Source organism: Haemaphysalis longicornis, unplaced genomic scaffold (assembly GCF_048455015.1).
Source record: "Haemaphysalis longicornis isolate Haplotype H1 unplaced genomic scaffold, Haemaphysalis longicornis Haplotype H1 scaffold_5, whole genome shotgun sequence".
Lineage (NCBI taxonomy): Eukaryota > Metazoa > Arthropoda > Arachnida > Ixodida > Ixodidae > Haemaphysalis > Haemaphysalis longicornis.
In genome coordinates, this window is record NW_027526385.1 from 17,079,537 (window position 1) to 17,097,625 (window position 18,089).

An 18,089-nucleotide genomic window follows, 5' to 3' on the forward strand; every position below is an offset into this window, starting at 1 on the left:
GGAGTGAATGAGTGGAGTGAGCGAGCGTGTGTGAGCAAAGGAGCGATTGAGTGAGTCAGTGAGTCAGTAAGTGAATGAAGGAGTCAGCGAGTGAATGAGTAAGCGCGTGAATGCGTGAGCGAAGGAGCGAGTGAGTGAGCGAGCGAGTGAGTGGGTGAGTGAATGCGTGAGTAACGGAGTGAGTGAGCGAGTGGGTGAGCAAAGAGTGAGTGCGTGCGTGAGCGAAGGAATGAGTGCGTGAGTGAGTGAACGAGGGAGTGAGTGAGCGGGTGACCGGGTAAGTGAGTGGTTGAGTGAGCGAGTGAGTAAATGAGCGAAGGGGTGAGCGAGTGAGCGAGCGAAGGAGAGCGTGAGCTTATGAGTGAGTGAGTGAGTGAGTGAGTGAGTGAGTGAGTGAGTGAGTGAGTGAGTGAGTGAGTGAGTGAGTGAGTGAGTGAGTGAGTGAGTAATGCGATAATATTGACGTCCTACTTCGTCTCTCCACATATACGCCCGATGTCGTCATTGTGCTCAGTCATTCTACACTGCGATAGACCAGCTTAGACGACTGCGTAATACTGCCCGCTGGGATGAGCAAGAACCCGCAGGAAAGCGCCAGTGGACACGAGCCCCCACTCCATGAATTGGTAAGTGTAAAAGTGCGCCATGATTGACTCACTTAGCGATTAAAAACTGGCCGCGTATCTTGCTCCTTTCGTTGCAAATGTCGACGAAAGACGATAGTAGCCCGCGCCTCTGGCAAGTAAATGCCTCCCTCCTCTTTCACGCTCACCTCTCATGCCGTTCCTTTCCCTCCCGTCTTGCCCCTCCCAAGGTAAACACACTAATGATGATGATGGTTGGTGTTTCATGGCGCAAGGCCAGCGAGGGCAAAGAGCGCCAGAAAAGAAGTTATATAATGAAGCGAAGTGATTACCATAAAAAGGTAGGTATAAAAACATGTAAATCGGACATTGTAAAATCAATTAAAGGTAATGGTGATGGCTGGTGTATAGGGCCAGATTTGATTATGCGTGATATGAGATAAGGTTTAAAAACTTAACATCTGACAAATAATCAAACACACGTTTCATAGAAACACTGGCATCGTCACCTAGAAACAGCGATGGGTGTAGTGGGATATGTTGTCTGTAGAGTTCTCTGAAGTGTTTGTGTCGTGTTGTGTGAAGTGCCTTGCATGTTATTAGTATGTGGACTACGGATAGGCCCTCCCCGCACCTGCTACACAGGGGTCTTGGAGATCCCGTGAGCAGGTGGGAGTGTGTTGCATGCGTGTGGCCTATCCGTAATCGAGCCAGGGTAACTTCGTTGTGTCTGTTGTGAGTATCAGTGGTGTATGCTCCCAAGAGTGGCTTTATAATGTGTAGTTTGTTGTCAGTCTGTTGATTCCAGTGCGCTTGCCATGTTGTGCGAAGGTGTTGTCTGATGTGTGATTTGAGGTCGGTGTAGGGTATTGTTGTTATGTCAACTGTTGTTGTAAGGGCAGCAGCGGCCGCCATTCGGTCTGCGGTCTCATTACCTGGAATTCCAGAGTGCCCTGGCACCCAGCACACGGTCACCTCAAGGTTTAACGCATGCGCAGACATAATAGTACTAATGAGAGCACTGACCACATGGTTTTTAGACTTCTGTGAGGATAATGCACGCACAACACTTAAAGAATCAGTATAAATTACAGATTTCGGAATTCGACTTAGAACAATATGTTGAACTACAAGAAGTATGCCATAGGCCTCTGCCGTAAAGATACTTGTATTTCTATTCATAGTTCTACAGACATTAAAGGTACCACCACCATGCGCAGCACAGGAAACAGTTGTGGCAGTTTTAGAAGCATCTGTGTAAAATTCAGCACACTTGTATTTGTGCTGAAGGAACAAATGTTGCACGATCGCGCTTCTAGGCACTCTGTTTTTCTCGACACTTGTAAAAGATACATCACATGATATCGGGCGAAGCTGCCACGGTACTAGAAGTTCAGTAGCGGAGGTTTTGATGGTGCCTGAGAACATGACATCAAGTTGTGACGCTTCTTCTCTTACTCTGAAAGCGAAGGGAGCAGAGACTGATGGGCGATTTGCAAGAAGTTGAGATATTGATGTATCATAAAAAACTGACGTAAAAGGATGGTGAGGCATTGATGAGATTTTAAAAGCATAAAGCAGGTCTGTGTAGGCTCGCTGACGTTCTAGGCTCCATTTGTTGCACTCTACATACAGACTTTCGACTGGACTAGTCCGAAAGGCACCACACGACAAGCGGAGCCCTAGATGAAGCACAGGGTCCAGCATTCTGAGGGATGTTTTAGTGGCTGACCCATAGACAACGCTACCATAGTCCAGTCGTGAGCCTATCAAGCTGGTAAAAACACGTAAAAGAAGTTGTTTGTCAGCACCAAAAGAAATGTGCGACAGAACCTTCAGAATATTCATTGTTTTTAAGCATTTATGTTTTAGTTGTTTTATATGTGGGATAAACGTGAGCTTTTCGTCAAAGATTATACCTAAAAACTTGTGTTCTTTCTTGACAGGAATCGAGACACCATTGAGATGAATGTCTGGATCCGGCCGGATGCCACGCCTCTTGGAAAACAAGACACAAGTGCACTTCCCTGGATTAAATTTAAAACCGTTGCTGTCTGCCCAACCAGCTAGCTTGTTAACACCAAGCTGGATTTGGCGCTCGCAGACAGACAGGTTACAAGACTTAAAGGATAATTGTACGTCGTCTACATAAACGGAGCAGGAAATCGACGGTGGCAACGCCTTCCTGAGGGAATTCATTTTTACAATAAAAAGGGTGCAACTTAAAACTCCACCTTGCGGCACGCCGTTTTCCTGCACATGAACCCTAGAAAGTGCCGTTCCAACTCGCACGCGAAATGTTCTTTCAGACAGGTAACTTGCAAGCGTGTTCATCATGTTACCCGACATGCCAAAGGACTTCAAGTCGCTAAGGATACCGTACCGCCAAGCAGTGTCGTACGCCTTTTCAAGATCAAAGAAGACCGTCATGCAGTACTGCTTGTGGAGGAAAGCATCTTTGATATAAGACTCTAACGCAACGAGTTGATCGTTGGTAGATCGCCCCGCCCTGAAGCCCGCCTGGCAGCTCTCGAGAAGACCGTTGTACTCTAAGAAGTACACAAGTCTCCTGTTTATCATCTTCTCGAGGAGCTTCTCAAGGTAAACACACTAGAGGTTTGCTCAAGTCAATTTAAATTTACCGCGTTCAACTGCTCCACGCCGGGTGCCTCGATGCCAGCGCTGCCGTACGGCGGAGACGCGCGTGAATCGAGGCGCCCTACTACAATGTTTATAGAACCACATTGCCCTGCTCCACGAGCGTTCCAAGCAGAACGTGGAAACCTATCAGTGGAACCTTTTGTTGCTGTTGCTGTTTGATTTTTTTTAAATGCCGCCAGGTAGCGCGGGCAACAGCAGGCGGCGGTTTTCTGCAGTTGATGCAGTATTTCATATCCTCTCGAAAAACCAAGCATCCGCGAATTTTTTTAATAAAGGAACACTGCAAATATCGCTCATGTATTGATTTTCTGCCTTATATTTGTGTACTGTCTTGTTCTCGTTCGACAATGTTGACAAGTATGAACATTAACACCGGACTTAGACGTTTATATTTGGCTGTGGGTATATAAGACTATATAAAACTATACGACTATAGTATCCAGTCCGGCGGCGCAATTGCAGCCGCCGGACTGGTTGCATCTTCTTGAAGCGTGTGTGTGCCTGCCTGACTTTTAAAATGTATTAGTGAATGTACCATTATTGTAGTTAGGGTGGGACTTTAAACTATTCGGACTAGTTTCCCATGCAATAAAGAAAAAAAGTGGGCTCGTAGCTAATCGGCAAGACAACGGGCTTTCGCTGTGTTACGCTATTAGTTCCAGGTTCGATTCCTGGTGGTGCCAGTAAATCGTTTTAGTTGTTCGTGGGAGTTTTCTGTTGACACCAACGGTCGCGAAAGAACCCTTAGGGGGAAGAGGTAAAAATCTTTGCGTTATAAAAGCCACAAAAACAAAGCAGAAATGTAAGGCTCATCTGGTGCGATGAGCAAATCGCGCAGTGGCGCTCCGTGCTGGCGATAACTGTAGCTTTCGCAGTGGTTCCAGACGCGAAGGACAGAATGAAAGTGCTTATCGAAAGTGTTGCAGGGTCCCTTTAAGAAAATGCCGCAAGAGCAAAGCAGAAACTGAAGGCGCATCTGCTACGATTATCAAATCCCGCTGTGCCGCGCCGGGCTGGCGAATACTGTAGCTTTCGTGGTGCTTCCAGACGCAAAGGAAAGGGTTAAATTATTTATTGGCGGTGTTGCAGAGTCCCTTTCAGTCCGGCCTAGTCGCAAAACGTTGGCACGGCGCGTCACGCTGGGTGAACGGGCAAAGAAATTGCCGCTCGTTTAACGAAGCCCTAGTCTGCACTGCAGGCACATGTAAAAAGGACTTGGTGCATACTGCGGAGCCTCTGTGCAGTGAAGCGTGCCAATAAAAACATTGCTGCTAGACTCTTATCTTTCAGCTGACGGTCAGCGCGTCAATCATGGACAGTGAATGCAGCATCACCGTCCCAAAACGCTGCTTCGACGACGAAGTAACGTTTTAGCGTCTCACATCTTAAGGACAAAAAGTAAATATCTTCTGCAAATTCTTTTAATGAAAAGTTCTGTCAGCTTAAGAACACCTCTCACGAACTGTTGGCGCGCCAAAAATGTGGCACAGTTTTATGTTTTGAGCAAAACCTTAATTTTCGCTCTGTTTGTTCACTATCCGATTGGCGTTCCATTCGGCAGAAAAGCTACTCCATTCCTGATGAAACTGATTTGGGAAAAGCTGATGGCATACCACTCCTTCTTTCGAATTTTAGCTCATTCAGTAGGTCTCAGCTGTAAGCCTACTCAATAAGAGGTCTCTTGAGTTCTCTATTCAGGCTTTTTCACTCGGCGTCAAACTCTACTTCTGGTAGACTATAAGAATGGAGCCGCACGAACAGAGGGTACACAGATAGCAAACACCAACACGAGCTAGGAGTGTTCGTGTTCGTGTTTTCTTTCTGTCTTTTGGCGTTGCTGTACCGCTATAAATCTGTGTCAAGTGTCCCGATAGCGTATTTCCGAACGCTTTGCTGCACAGAGCACCCACGTGACATGTCTGTTCGCTGGAAGGAGAACGGTAATTTAACGTGGTGATTGGCTGCGTCCCAAACGCAAAGCGGCCTAAAACATACCGAACCACTATTATCAACAAAAACAACACCTAGATGTGAGTTTAGAAAAAAATGAATTTAAAAAAATGAAGCAATGAAAAAAAAACTAAGAACTATACCTGCCGTATTAGAAGGCGCTCAGAAGGATATCGCGCGCAGTGACATCCCACATGTCCCGTGGGTGCTCTGTGCAGCGAAGTGTTTGGAGACACGCGTCCCGATTCTCCACTCCTTTGAAGAGTATAAGACTCTCGTACTCTAACGAGGCTCGTTCTCTGCCTCTAAAGTGGATGCCCCACATCCTACTGATCTGTCTTTCTGCTCCTCCTCGGTAGACACCAAGAACCAAAATGGAAACCGCTACTTTCTTTCAGAAGATACGTCCATACCATCTCATGCATCCCTATAAAATGCTAATAACAAGCGCCATTGAAGTTGGAGTAACTCTTATGCACAAATGTTTTGCTGGGAAGATATATAAATAAATAAATATATATATATATATATATATATATATATATATATATATATATATATGTGGATATATTTATTTATGTATATATCTTCCCAGCAAAACATTTGTGCATAAGAGTTACTCCAACTTCAATGGCGCTTGTTATTAGCATTATATATATATATATATATATATATATATATATATATATATATATATATATATATATATATATATATATATATATATATATATATATATTTATTTATTTATTTATATATATATTTATTTATTTATTTATGTATATATATACCTTCATACCGATGTATCATAATTACCCCGCGCCATAATCCTCCCGTGCCAAAAGGACCGAACCACCCTTATCATGTGGCAATGCAAAGAAACGTCATTGTTTGATGGCTAAATGTTTGAGAAATAGTAACAAAATGTTCGACGACCGTCTCAAGAAAGAGGTCAAAGAGAACGTAGAAGGTAGGAGGAAGGAAGGGAGCTGTAGAATCGGGGCAGCATGTATTCCACCCTTAGAAGCGCTTATTAGGATACGTAGAATGAGTGGGATGGACTTGAATACAACTGCAACGTGCGTTATAACCCCGCAGTGAACATCGTCATGCCTGGGTCCGTCACTCCGAAGTAGAACCACTAAATAAGCTACGCTAAAGAGTAACGACACTGACGCAAGGCGGCAGCCATTTTGGTGCCTGACGCCAGGGTGGCCAGCTTTATGCGCCCCATTGCGGCTGACATTGACGGGCGGAATTGGTCCTGGAGCCGCTTGGTAACCATGACAGCTGTGTTTACTTTTCGAATATTTAGAGACAGCGCTCCGGTGCAAAAAGGCCAGGCTCGGTTACGCTAGCGTAGGTTATTTAGTGCCTTTACGTTACGCTTGAGCCACCAGTTAAGCTACTCTTTTTAAGTGGCAATAGGTTACGCCAGGCCACTGTCGTTCTTTCCCAGCGGGAAGCGATGCAGACGTTTTCCACCTTCCCGCCGGTTGAGACAGCCCAGTACAGAGCAGCACGGCATCGCTGCTCTGTCTGGGGGCTTGAAAACGTACTCTCAACGTGTCATACAGCCGCACTGCGCTCAGAAAATCACGACTTCTCCAAGAGCGCACGCGCGGCAACACAGATGCACCAAAATGTCAGCGCCCATGGGCCTTCCCGGGGTAAACAAATGTCACGTGACGCGGTTCGACCAATGGCAGCTGTCGGCGGCATACGACAATGACAGAAAAGAGTGCCGATACTCTGAAACCTCATCTAGTGGTTCTACTCCGAAGTATCTGGGAGCGCCACGTCGGCCGGGCCACAGCCTCGTAGAGGCAGTGAACATTCAGCTCGAAATGGACTACGTGGCGAGGTAGGTCATTCAGACACAAAAAGGGCAGGATACGCACTTCATAAATGGCTACAACGAGTGTGCCATGGCAACATGTACGACAAAATTGTTAATTAAATGGACGAGTGCTAGACATGAACTCATAGAGGACGGAAACATTTATTAGTAGACAAGACAGCTACGTCGGTCACAGTACTTGTTTGTTTGGTTTTCTTCTCCCGTTTTCATATGCCTCACAGGAAAATTACAAAACAAAGAAAGAAAACAAAACTAGAATACTGTTAGCCCAAATCATGAGTATGACGGGTCTTTCGGCGAGTCTTTCGACGCGGGGCAATCAGCAAAGGGGAAATGTGTCGGGGGGCTTATGCCACGCGAGAATGCGATTCGCCCAGAAGAACAACAAGTTGTAGTACAGGTCTTTAACTTTGAGGGAGCGCTCGACGTAGACTTTGCGGCGTTTGACGATGAAGTATACGAAGACAGAATAGGGCACTGTAACGCTAAAGCACTGGTATACGTTACGTTTGCTTTGGTATTCTTCTGACGAGATCCACACACACACACACACACACACACACACACACACATATATATATATATATATATATATATATATATATATATATATATATATATATATATAGACTGAAAAGATAAAAACTCACACAGAGCGCGAAAAAAATAAGGTTAGTACAAAATAAAAAAGAGTTTACTGACGTTTCAGGGAGAGGACTCCCTTATATATATATATATATATATATATATATATATATATATATATATATATATATATATATATATATATATATATATAGTGAAGAAATGAGGGGCTCGTCGACGAAATACAGAAAGATAGGTCGGCAGTCTACAACGCCAAAGGAGGCATAGGGTGTGGTTATGCTCTTTTTTTACTACGGTTAATAAAGTTAAGGCGTGGGTTCGGTCCCCACTCTAGGCGCGTGTTTTTCTTTCTTTCTTTCTTCCGTATATTTAAAAAATGTTAACTTCATTAACCATAGTAAAAAAAGAGCCTAACCACACCCCTATGCCTCCTTTGGCGTTGTAGACTGCCGACTTATCTTTCTGTGTGTATATATATATATATATATATATATATATATATACATATATATATATATATATATATATATATATATATATATATATATATATATATATATATATATATATATATATATATATATATATATATATATGTAAAGGAGATACTCGACGTTCCTGTAGAAGGATGGGCTCGTTTATTCGTGCACGAGGCGTCAACGCAGGAGGGGCGAGCCGAAACGACCAGCTTTTCGCGAGGCTGAGAAGAGCGTCCTCTTCGTTGACATCCAGCGCATACCCACATACGGAGATTTGACCGTTATGACTGATGCTGGTTACAATTACTCTTCCATGTGCGGTTCATACATACTTGCCACAATACCCCCTGCGAAAAGGGGAAGCCATCCTGGCGACCTAAGGGGTACACGAGACGAGTGGGTCATAGTAGGGCTTGAGCCGCGCGACATGAACTGTCTCACGCCCCCGACAGCGGCGATCTGAAGTGGGCGTTACAGGCTCAACAACATAATTCGGGAATTAGCGTGGACGTTGAGGACCTGTTTTACTCCCTGCCTCACGATGTGATGATGAGACGTACTAGAGATTGCATCACAAACGACAATGATGAGCTGGCCTTTGTGAATCGAAGTGGAATCCCCGTGGAGGCGTTTTTAGAGCTGCTCAGTTTTTACCTTCAGAGTACTGTCGTGGGGTTTGAAGATAAGGTATACGTACAAAAGTCGGGAGTGTGCATTGGGTCTAAGGTTGCTCCAGTCCTGAGCAACATTTTCCTGGGCAAGGTTGACTGTGATTTGCAACTCGCTTTACAGGGCGTTGCCACTAAGGTTTTCCGCTATGTGGACGATTTTTTGGTTCTGGGCTGCAACGTACAAATGGAGTCCTTCCAATGTGCTGTTCTTGATGCCTTCAATGCGAAAGGTAAAGGTTTGAAGTTCACGACCGAGGTTCCAGTTGAAGGCACCTTGAAATTTCTTGACCTCGAGCTTCGTTTCTCACGGCACCATACATGCTGGATGTACGCGCCCCGTTCTAATAAGCCACTCTTGAACTTCGCTTCTTTTCATTCCAAGCTGGTTAAGAACGGGATAGCCCATACGTGTCTCAAATCCGCAGTCAGCAAGTCCTGTTATCATTTGGCGCAACAAAGCTTTAATGCACAAGTAGTTCGGCTGGAGAACGCAGGGTTTCCCCTCTCCGTCCTCCAGGCAATCTGTCAGCGTCTTGTGAAACAGTTGAAAGGGTTCGCGCATCACATAACAGATACCGACCAGAGCAAATAAGTGGCAGTCATTCCCTATGTACATGCGCTGTCGCATCGCCTCAAGAAGACAGCTGACAGATTCGGCGTCAAGGTGGTGTTCTCGGCAAGGAACAAGCTGGGCAGTTTATGCGCCATGGTGAGCAACAGGCGCCCCGCCTTGGAAGACCAGCTCGTCCTCATCTCCAGGGGCCAGGCAGCCGCGGTAGCATATGGGTCCCGTGAAGAGGGAACCACCCCATCCGGCACGTAGTCGCCGCAATTTTGTGTGGCTAAATAAAGTTGTTCTCTCTCTCTCGAGTCCCGGGACGATTCCCCCCCCCCCCCCCCACGAGGTTGTTTGATAAAACACGGGCTCCAATTTGTTCGTTGCATGACTAATGTTGTGTACTGCATTCCCATGTCCTGTGGCCGGGTGTATGTCGGCCAGACCGGCCGCTGTCTTAATGTACTCCTGAGGGAGCATCATTCCTCTTTGAAAGGAAAGCCCTACACACACCTGGCGCAGCACTGTTCAAAATGCGGTTATCAGCCACGTTGTCAGCCACACTTCACGGACACGATAGTAGTTTTTAAGCACAGAGACCGTGCCACCAGGGAACTTGCAGAAGCCTTCCATATCCGGATTAAGGGTCCCGATTGTATAAGTCACCCGTCGCTGAGTATTTTAGATAAAGAAGTGCAACTTCTCAAGGAGAGGGGGTAGAGGATGAGGGAAAGGAGAAGAGAAATGAGAAGGGAATGGGGCGGTTATCTTGTACGGCCGTACGCATGTGCGAAGGGCACACGTGCTGGGTTGTTCGGTCTGGGGGTGCTATAAATGTGTATTCGTTTTCATTAAAACTTTCAGTTGATAGTAAGCGCCTGTGTCGTTCCCTTTCTCGTCCCTGTGAAAAAATTTTGCGCTTAAGTTTCACTCATGGAAATTGCGAACCAACTAGCTCGTCTCTCCGTTTTGCTTCAACATAATTCACCGGCGATGTTCGCTCCACAACCCGGTAAAGGCCGTGGTATTGCGACACAAATTTCGGTGACAGTCCGGGAGTCGGGCACGGTATGTAGAGCAAGACGAGGGATCCGTTCGGGAAAGTTGTAGCTGAGACCGAAACATCGCGACGTGCCTTCTGGCGCTGCTGATCTTCCGATGTAAAGCGACGAGCAACTTGGCGACATTCCTCGGCGCGTCGAGCGACGTCTGAAACTGGCTTGAATTCGGAGGCGTCGGGTCGGTACGGAAGTATAGTGTCCAGCGAGCATGAAGGCTCACGACCGTAGAGCAAAAAAAACGGCGAAAATCCTGTGGTTGTCTGCTTAGCGGTGTTGTAAGCATACGTCACAAAATGAAGAACGAGGTCCCAATTGGAATGGTCCGAGAAAATGTACATTGCGATCATATCCCCCAGTGTGCGGTTAAACCGCTCCGTCAGATCATTGATCTGTGGGTGGTATGATGTGGTTTTGCGGTGAACAACGTTGCATTCAGCTAAAAGGGTCTCCACGACGTCGGATAAAAACACGAGACCTCGATCACTGAGTAGCTCGCGAGGAGCACTGTGACGAAGAATGAACCGCTCAAGGAGGAATGACGCTACTTCCCGAGGCGTGGCCGCCGGTAGCGCAGCTGTTTCGGCGTAACTCGTTAGATGATCAATGGCGACGATGATCCAGCGGTTACCGCAAGCTGTGCTGGGAATTGGGCCGTATAGATCAATTCCCAATCGGTCGAAGGGACCCGCAGACAGGGCAACGGCTGAAGTGGAGCGCTTCAATGCTACGAAGGAGTCTTGCGCCGTTGACAGTCTGGGCAGGATTTAACCAACTTTTTCACAAAGGTATATATCCCGCGCCAGTAGTAGCGAAGTCTAAGGCGCTCGTACGTTTTCAGGGCTCCAGCGTGAGCACACTGCGCGTCATCGTAAAAGGAAGAGCAAATTTCCTTGCGTAGGTGGCGAGGAATCACTAGCAGCCATTTTCGACCGTCGTTGTGGTAGTTGCGGCGGTGTAGGAGTTCGTCCCGAACGGTGCAGTGGGCAGCTTGTCGGCGCAGTGATCTTGGAGCAGCGTTTGCCGGCGGGCATGAGAGATATTCGAGAATCGAGGTGATCCACGGGTCCTTACGCTTCTCAGCAGCCATGTCGGCTATGGCGAGAGGCGCCAGGGTGTTATCTGCCGTCGACAAGCTCGCGACGTCCGATGGAAGCGGAGAGCGAGAAAGGGCGTCTGCGTCGTTATGCTTGCGTCCTGACCTGTACACAATACGGATATCATACTCTTGAAGGCGGGGGGCCCAGCGGGCGAGGCGACCGGGGCGATCCTTTAGTGAAGACAACCAACAAAGAGCATGATGATCCGTCACGACGTCGAACGGGCGTCCGTACAGGTAGGGGCGAAACGTGCTGATGGCCCAAACGACAGCCAAACATTCCTTCTCTGTTACAGAGTAGTTCGCTTCCGCTTTCGTCAATGTACGACTCGCATAACTGACTACGTATTCCTCATAGCCGTCCTGTCGCTGGGCGAGGACTGCACCCAATCCCACACCGCTGGCATCGGTGTGGAGTTCGGTTGGTGCGCGCGGATCGAAATGTCGGAGTATGGGTGGCGACGTAAGGACACGGCGTAGCCTCAGAAAGCATTTTCACAGTCAGCGGACCAGTCAGAAATTTCCCCACTTCCACTGAAAAGTTGCGTGAGGGGAGCAATGATGGAGGCAAAGTTCCGTACAAAGCGCCTGAAATAGGAGCAGAGGCCGATAAAGCTTCGCAGGTTTTTCATCGTAGTCGGCTTTGGGAACTCCGTCATGGCATGGAGTTTCGCTGGATCCGGGAGGACGCCGTCTTTCGAAACAACATGGCCCAAAATGGTGAGTTTCCGAGAAGCAAAGTGGCACTTTTTAAGGTTTGTGGGGATCCGCTTGATCCCCTTTCCTCCTCCCGCGAGCGCGATGTTCGAACGAGCGCGCTTTCCCGCGCACGTGACGTCAACCTCGCGGGCCGACGCGCCGGCGGGCACCGACTGTCCCGCCGCCGCTGTCGCTCCTCCTCGCCCGGGAACCTGCCTCCTCTCCTCAGCGCCTTAAAACCGGACGCGCCCGTTTCGCGGTCTCTCTCTCTCTCTCTCTCTGCTCTCGGGTCTCGGTCGGCTCTCTCGCGAGCTCTCTGGATGTCTCCCTGACTCCAGGGACTCGGGAAGGAGATGGAGGATAGAGTATAGGGAACGCGAGGGGCCGCGGATCGTATCGCACCCTCGCCGCCCCACGTCCAGGAGAAGGGAGTCGGATACCGGGGCGCTCCATGCCCCCGGCCGGCTCGTCTCCTCCCCGCCGCGCCGGCCGGTCGGGCGCTGTTTGGCCCCGATCGGACGCGTGTCGGTACAGTGTAGTTCTTAACCCGGTCTTGGCGTTATTATGCACTGTACGACTCGGCCAATAAACCCCATGGTTCGTCCTGGCCCTTTGGAGCCTGTCGTCGCCTGTGTCGGTGAGTCGAACCCGTCGCGGCGTCTCCCTTGTGGACGCCGCGTACCTCTCTGGGGCATTTTGGATGGGTCATTTCCGGGCGTCGAGCTGACATCGTCGCTCAACGTCTCTAACGAAGCTAGCCGGGGTCGTTTGTTGCCCCGTAGCTAGACCCAGTATGCCCACATTGGCGCCCAACACGGTATCGACACTGCGCGACGGAGCAGGCCCCTGGCCTTAGTCCCTGTGCGATTTACTGTGAGGTGAGCGGTTCGGCTTCCGAGCACGACGCTTCGGCGTAACGTGCTCCCGCCGCTCACCGCTGTCCGCGGATCGAGGCAGTTATCGCCCGACCCGCGCCAGCACCTCCTGTGTTCTGTACGACTCAACGTAGTGGCGATCCCGAGCCTGCGAACTTGACGTACGATATGAACCTGGAGCAGAGCCATACGCTCGCTACGTCGGAAAAGAGAACACCTTTTGCTCGGACGACGTTAGCCTGCGGCCAATGTATCTCCACGTGCAGACGACAAACGGCTTTTGTGGCCAAGTTTGCGTTTCGCCAAGGAGCCCCTTGCGCCTCGTCGGGGAGCATCCTGCTCCGACGACGATAACGCGCATTCGTCCTACCGAGTGCATCATCGCACGCGCGGACGCCAAGGCCCTGTCGCAAAAGAGCGCATTTTGCTCCCACGACACGGCCGGGACTGCATAGCACATTCCCGCGCAGGCATTGTACGACGCTTTGTTGTCGATCTTGCCGGCGCGCGTGAGATGCAGTGCGCTGAGTCCACAGCTAGGCCCACTGGGGAGCACTCTGTTTCCCAGGCATAGCTCGCTTTACGATCTCGTGTTTCCAGAGCACGGCGGCCCGCTCGCCGCGTAGTGCTACGGACTACTTAGAGATCGGGCCACACGTTCTGAACGAGTTTGACCGTTTCCTCGACAAAAGTTCGTTCGTAGTGGAGACGGACCACGTGGCATTCAGCTGGCTTAAGCGGATACGCGAACCACGCGTGCTGGCCATATAAGCTGCGCCCGTGAAAACGTCACCGCGCGCAATGGGAGAAGTAGCACCACGTGGTGGCGGACATTACGTGAGCCCCCGTGGCCGCTTGAATGTTCCTAACGCGCCTAGCACCCGACTGGCCCCGTAGCCACGTGCTGAACGTCGGCCAGTTGGTGCGAGCCCCGAAGGGAATGCATTAAGCGTGCAAACGTTGCAATTCCCGGGCGATATTGCATACCGAGCAGACCCATTGTCAGCCGGTATTGCATCCAGCAGAGACGAGCAGGTGCCCGGTGATCAGAACGATCCGTGTTGTAAATATGATTTTAACTGGCTCTGTGTGAGTCGTGCTCTGTGTGAGCGGGCGACGCGGTCGCCGGAGGCTACTAACCGCTGGTATTGTGGTCAGCCTCGAGCGCTTTGCAGCTCGTACTGCTGCAGGCGTGTTTTTTTTTTTTTTCTCGGATTCGTATCTGCTACATGCTCAATGTCTCTCGCTGAAGTTTATCCCACCGAAGGAAATTCCCCCTGAGAGTTTCACGGTGGTGAGCACCCGCAGTTTGAGGAAGGTGTACGATACTTCCGTGACTCGCGGGCGGCGGGGCGAGTGGCCGCAATACTTTACGAAGTTGTGCCGCTCCACGACCTGGCCAAGCATGTAGCGAGTTGATCTCCACTATCCTCGCTCTTGCCGTTGCGCTAAAGGAAGGGAAACGCGAACGTGGCGGCGGATATTAGCCCCCGTCGCTAACCCGGAGTTCCTGACGCGCGCCGCACCTGACGGAACATACGACCACGTGCTCGAGTGTGTTCGTCGGTGCGATCGTCGAAGGGAACGCAGCCAGGAATATGGCAATCCCCAGACGAGAGGCGCACCCGGGGACCACATGTTGTCCGCCGGCATCGCCTTTGGCAGAACAAACCTCCTCCGAACGCAGCAGTAAGGTCCGTTTGTAAATATGTAAATAGTACGTCGTTTGGCTCTGTGTGAGTCGCGCTCCGAGATGGAGCGGGCGACGCTGTCGCCGGAGGCTGATGACCGCTGGTGTTGCGGTAGGTCCCGTGCGCTATGCAGCCAGGCTGCTGCAAGCGCGTTTTTATTTTTTGCCTCGGACCCGTGCTTGCAAGGAGCGGATGGGAGTTCTGCCGATAAAATCTCACCCGATAATGCCCCGCGAGGCGCATCTAGGGTGACGATTTGCCGCAGTCTAGGGAGGCCGCGTTGGGCTTCCCCGACTCGCGACAGGCCGGATAAGCGAGCGACCGTAAGACTTTTACGAAGTTGAGTCACTCTGCGAAATAGTCCGGCCGCGCACACAGCGAGGAGGCTTTTCTCTTCTCGCTCGTGCCGCGCATGCCACAGCGCGAAGTCCGGATCACGCAAGTTATCCCACTTCATGCACCCAATCGAGAGGCGCAACCACGGCAAAATGCGGCGTACACTTGGGGACTCCACCCCGGTAGCCGTAGTCGTCGGTTCCTTTCGGGCTGCCGCTGTTTGCTTCGCGGATCGGCGACATTTTCGCCCTGCGGAAGCGCTAGGCATGCGCGATGAGGACAAAGGACCGCGATATTCACCCGTTTGGCTTTTTCCGCGGGCCTAATCATGCGTCCTCACGTCCGAGCGGAGCGTTGGCGCGGGGCGACGTTTCCGCCCCATGACCAACCCTACCGAGCGCCAGCGAGCGCCAACGCCGCAGCCACGGAGAGGTTTCTTTGGTTTCTTCGCGACGCCCGGCTGGGCAGCGAGTTTGCCCCCTCTTCTCCGTGGCGGGCGGAAGCGCGTCACGTCAGGCGACGGGCCCACGAATTGGCCCAATTAGCCCACGTGACACGCCAGGTAGACCCTCTCTCATGGCGGATGTCGGAGAGACACCGCGGGAGAAGGGCACGCCACTCAATCGGCGGCCTAGGGAACGACGCGGGCCTCACGCCCTTCGTTCCAGTATTCTTCCCTCCATGCCTTCGTCGCCGATAGCGACGCTTTGGAAGGGGGGGAGGATGGCCGCCGACGAAGCGAAACGGGGAATGCCGGCTACCTTAGCTCTCCCCAGTTTCTCGCGACACCGGCGTTACGGCCGCTTTTTCGGCCCGAGCCTTTGCACGCCCCTATCGCTGTTCCCGGCAGGTAGTTTTGGGTTTCGCCTTTCGTCTCCCTTTCGCAGCACTGTACCTTGGCTCGGTCCCCAGCCCGGTTTTCTTCAGTCTTCGGTTGCCGCACCACACACCGCCCTTGCCACACGCCGTCCTGCACCGACCGGCGGCTTCAACGTCGCCACTCGCCATGGCCATGGCACGCCTCTGCAGCTCGGGCGCTCCGGCGCTTTCTCGGGGCACTCCCTCACGATGCCTCGTGCGGCGTCGCTCGCCGCGGCTCCCCTCCTTGGCGCCTTCGACGAGCGCGGCCTGGGTGCTTCTTCGGGACCTTCAGCCGGTACGCCACCCTGCAGCTGCGGCTACCTTCCACCTCCGGTGGCCCTCTCCTGCTGCAGCTGGTCGAGCTACGCCTGGCGGCTTCAACCCTCGAGCCTGTTGCTCGAGCGTCCGGCGTGAACCTGCCCCGCGGTCTGGCGGTCTTGGGCCTGGCTCTCCGGTGTCCTGACGAGTCATCTAGACGGCCCCTGCTCGTGCCGACCACTCTGGCGTCGTGTCGAACTTTGGAACGGCGTGTCTTCGAAGTGTGGGCGTGTGTGTGTCGGCGTGGACTCCAACGTGCGGACATTTGCGGACTTCTTGGGCTGGGGACCCGTTGTAAGCTCGTAGGGTATGTGCGGTGCCTGCTGTTGTCGAGCCGGTCCTTCAGACCGGGCTCGGTCTTGAGGAGGGGGGGATGTGGGGATCCGCTTGATCCCCTTTCCTCCTCCCGCGAGCGCGATGTTCGAACGAGCGCGCTTTCCCGCGCACGTGACGTCAACCTCGCGGGCCGACGCGCCGGCGGGCACCGACTGTCCCGCCGCCGCTGTCGCTCCTCCTCGCCCGGGAACCTGCCTCCTCTCCTCAGCGCCTTAAAACCGGACGCGCCCGTTTCGCGGTCTCTCTCTCTCTCTCTCTCTGCTCTCGGGTCTCGGTCGGCTCTCTCGCGAGCTCTCTGGATGTCTCCCTGACTCCAGGGACTCGGGAAGGAGATGGAGGATAGAGTATAGGGAACGCGAGGGGCCGCGGATCGTATCGCACCCTCGCCGCCCCACGTCCAGGAGAAGGGAGTCGGATACCGGGGCGCTCCATGCCCCCGGCCGGCTCGTCTCCTCCCCGCCGCGCCGGCCGGTCGGGCGCTGTTTGGCCCCGATCGGACGCGTGTCGGTACAGTGTAGTTCTTAACCCGGTCTTGGCGTTATTATGCACTGTACGACTCGGCCAATAAACCCCATGGTTCGTCCTGGCCCTTTGGAGCCTGTCGTCGCCTGTGTCGGTGAGTCGAACCCGTCGCGGCGTCTCCCTTGTGGACGCCGCGTACCTCTCTGGGGCATTTTGGATGGGTCATTTCCGGGCGTCGAGCTGACATCGTCGCTCAACGTCTCTAACGAAGCTAGCCGGGGTCGTTTGTTGCCCCGTAGCTAGACCCAGTATGCCCACAGGTTCAGCTGGAAACCGGCGGAAGTCAGGCATTTCAATACTTGTTCCGGGTGTGTTAGGTGGGTTGTAAAATGTGGTGAAAACACGACGATGTCATCTAAGTAGCAAAGGCATGTTTTCCATTTCAGACCGCGCAATACGTTGCCCATCATTCGTTCGAATGTCACGGGCGCATTACAGAGTCCGAATGGCATAAAATTGAACTCGTCTAGGCCATCTGGTGTTACAAATGGCGTTTTAGAGCGATCGGCGTCGGCCATGGGCACTTCCCAGTACCCGGACCTCAAATCCAATGATGAGAAGTACTCGGCCACTTGCAAGCTGTCAAGATCGTCATCAATTCGGGGCAGCGGGTAAACGTCCTTGCGAGTTTTGTTGAGACGTCTATAATCCACGCAGAACCGAATGAATCCATCTTTTTTCTTGACAAGTACCACAGGAGAAGCCTAAGGGCTCATCGATGGTCGAATGACGTCGCGTGTTAGCATGTCCTCCACGTGTTCCTCAATACCACGACGCTCGGTGGAGGACACACGATACGGTCGCTGTCGCAATGGTGCGTGGGTGCCAGTGTCGATCTGATGCGAAACAGTTGACGCGCGGCCCGAAGGAGTGTCAGGACAGTCGAATGATGTACTGAATCGTCGTAGAATAGTCAATAGCTGGTC

The 18,089-nt window shown here is 51.5% G+C and overlaps 1 protein-coding gene across 1 annotated transcript in view; it reads right to left on the reverse strand.

Moving 5' to 3' along the window:
- LOC144139081 (uncharacterized) overlaps positions 1 to 18,089 on the reverse strand; it is a 163,546-nt gene that overhangs the window by 70,847 nt on the left and 74,610 nt on the right. The gene's annotated exons all lie outside the window — the stretch shown is intronic.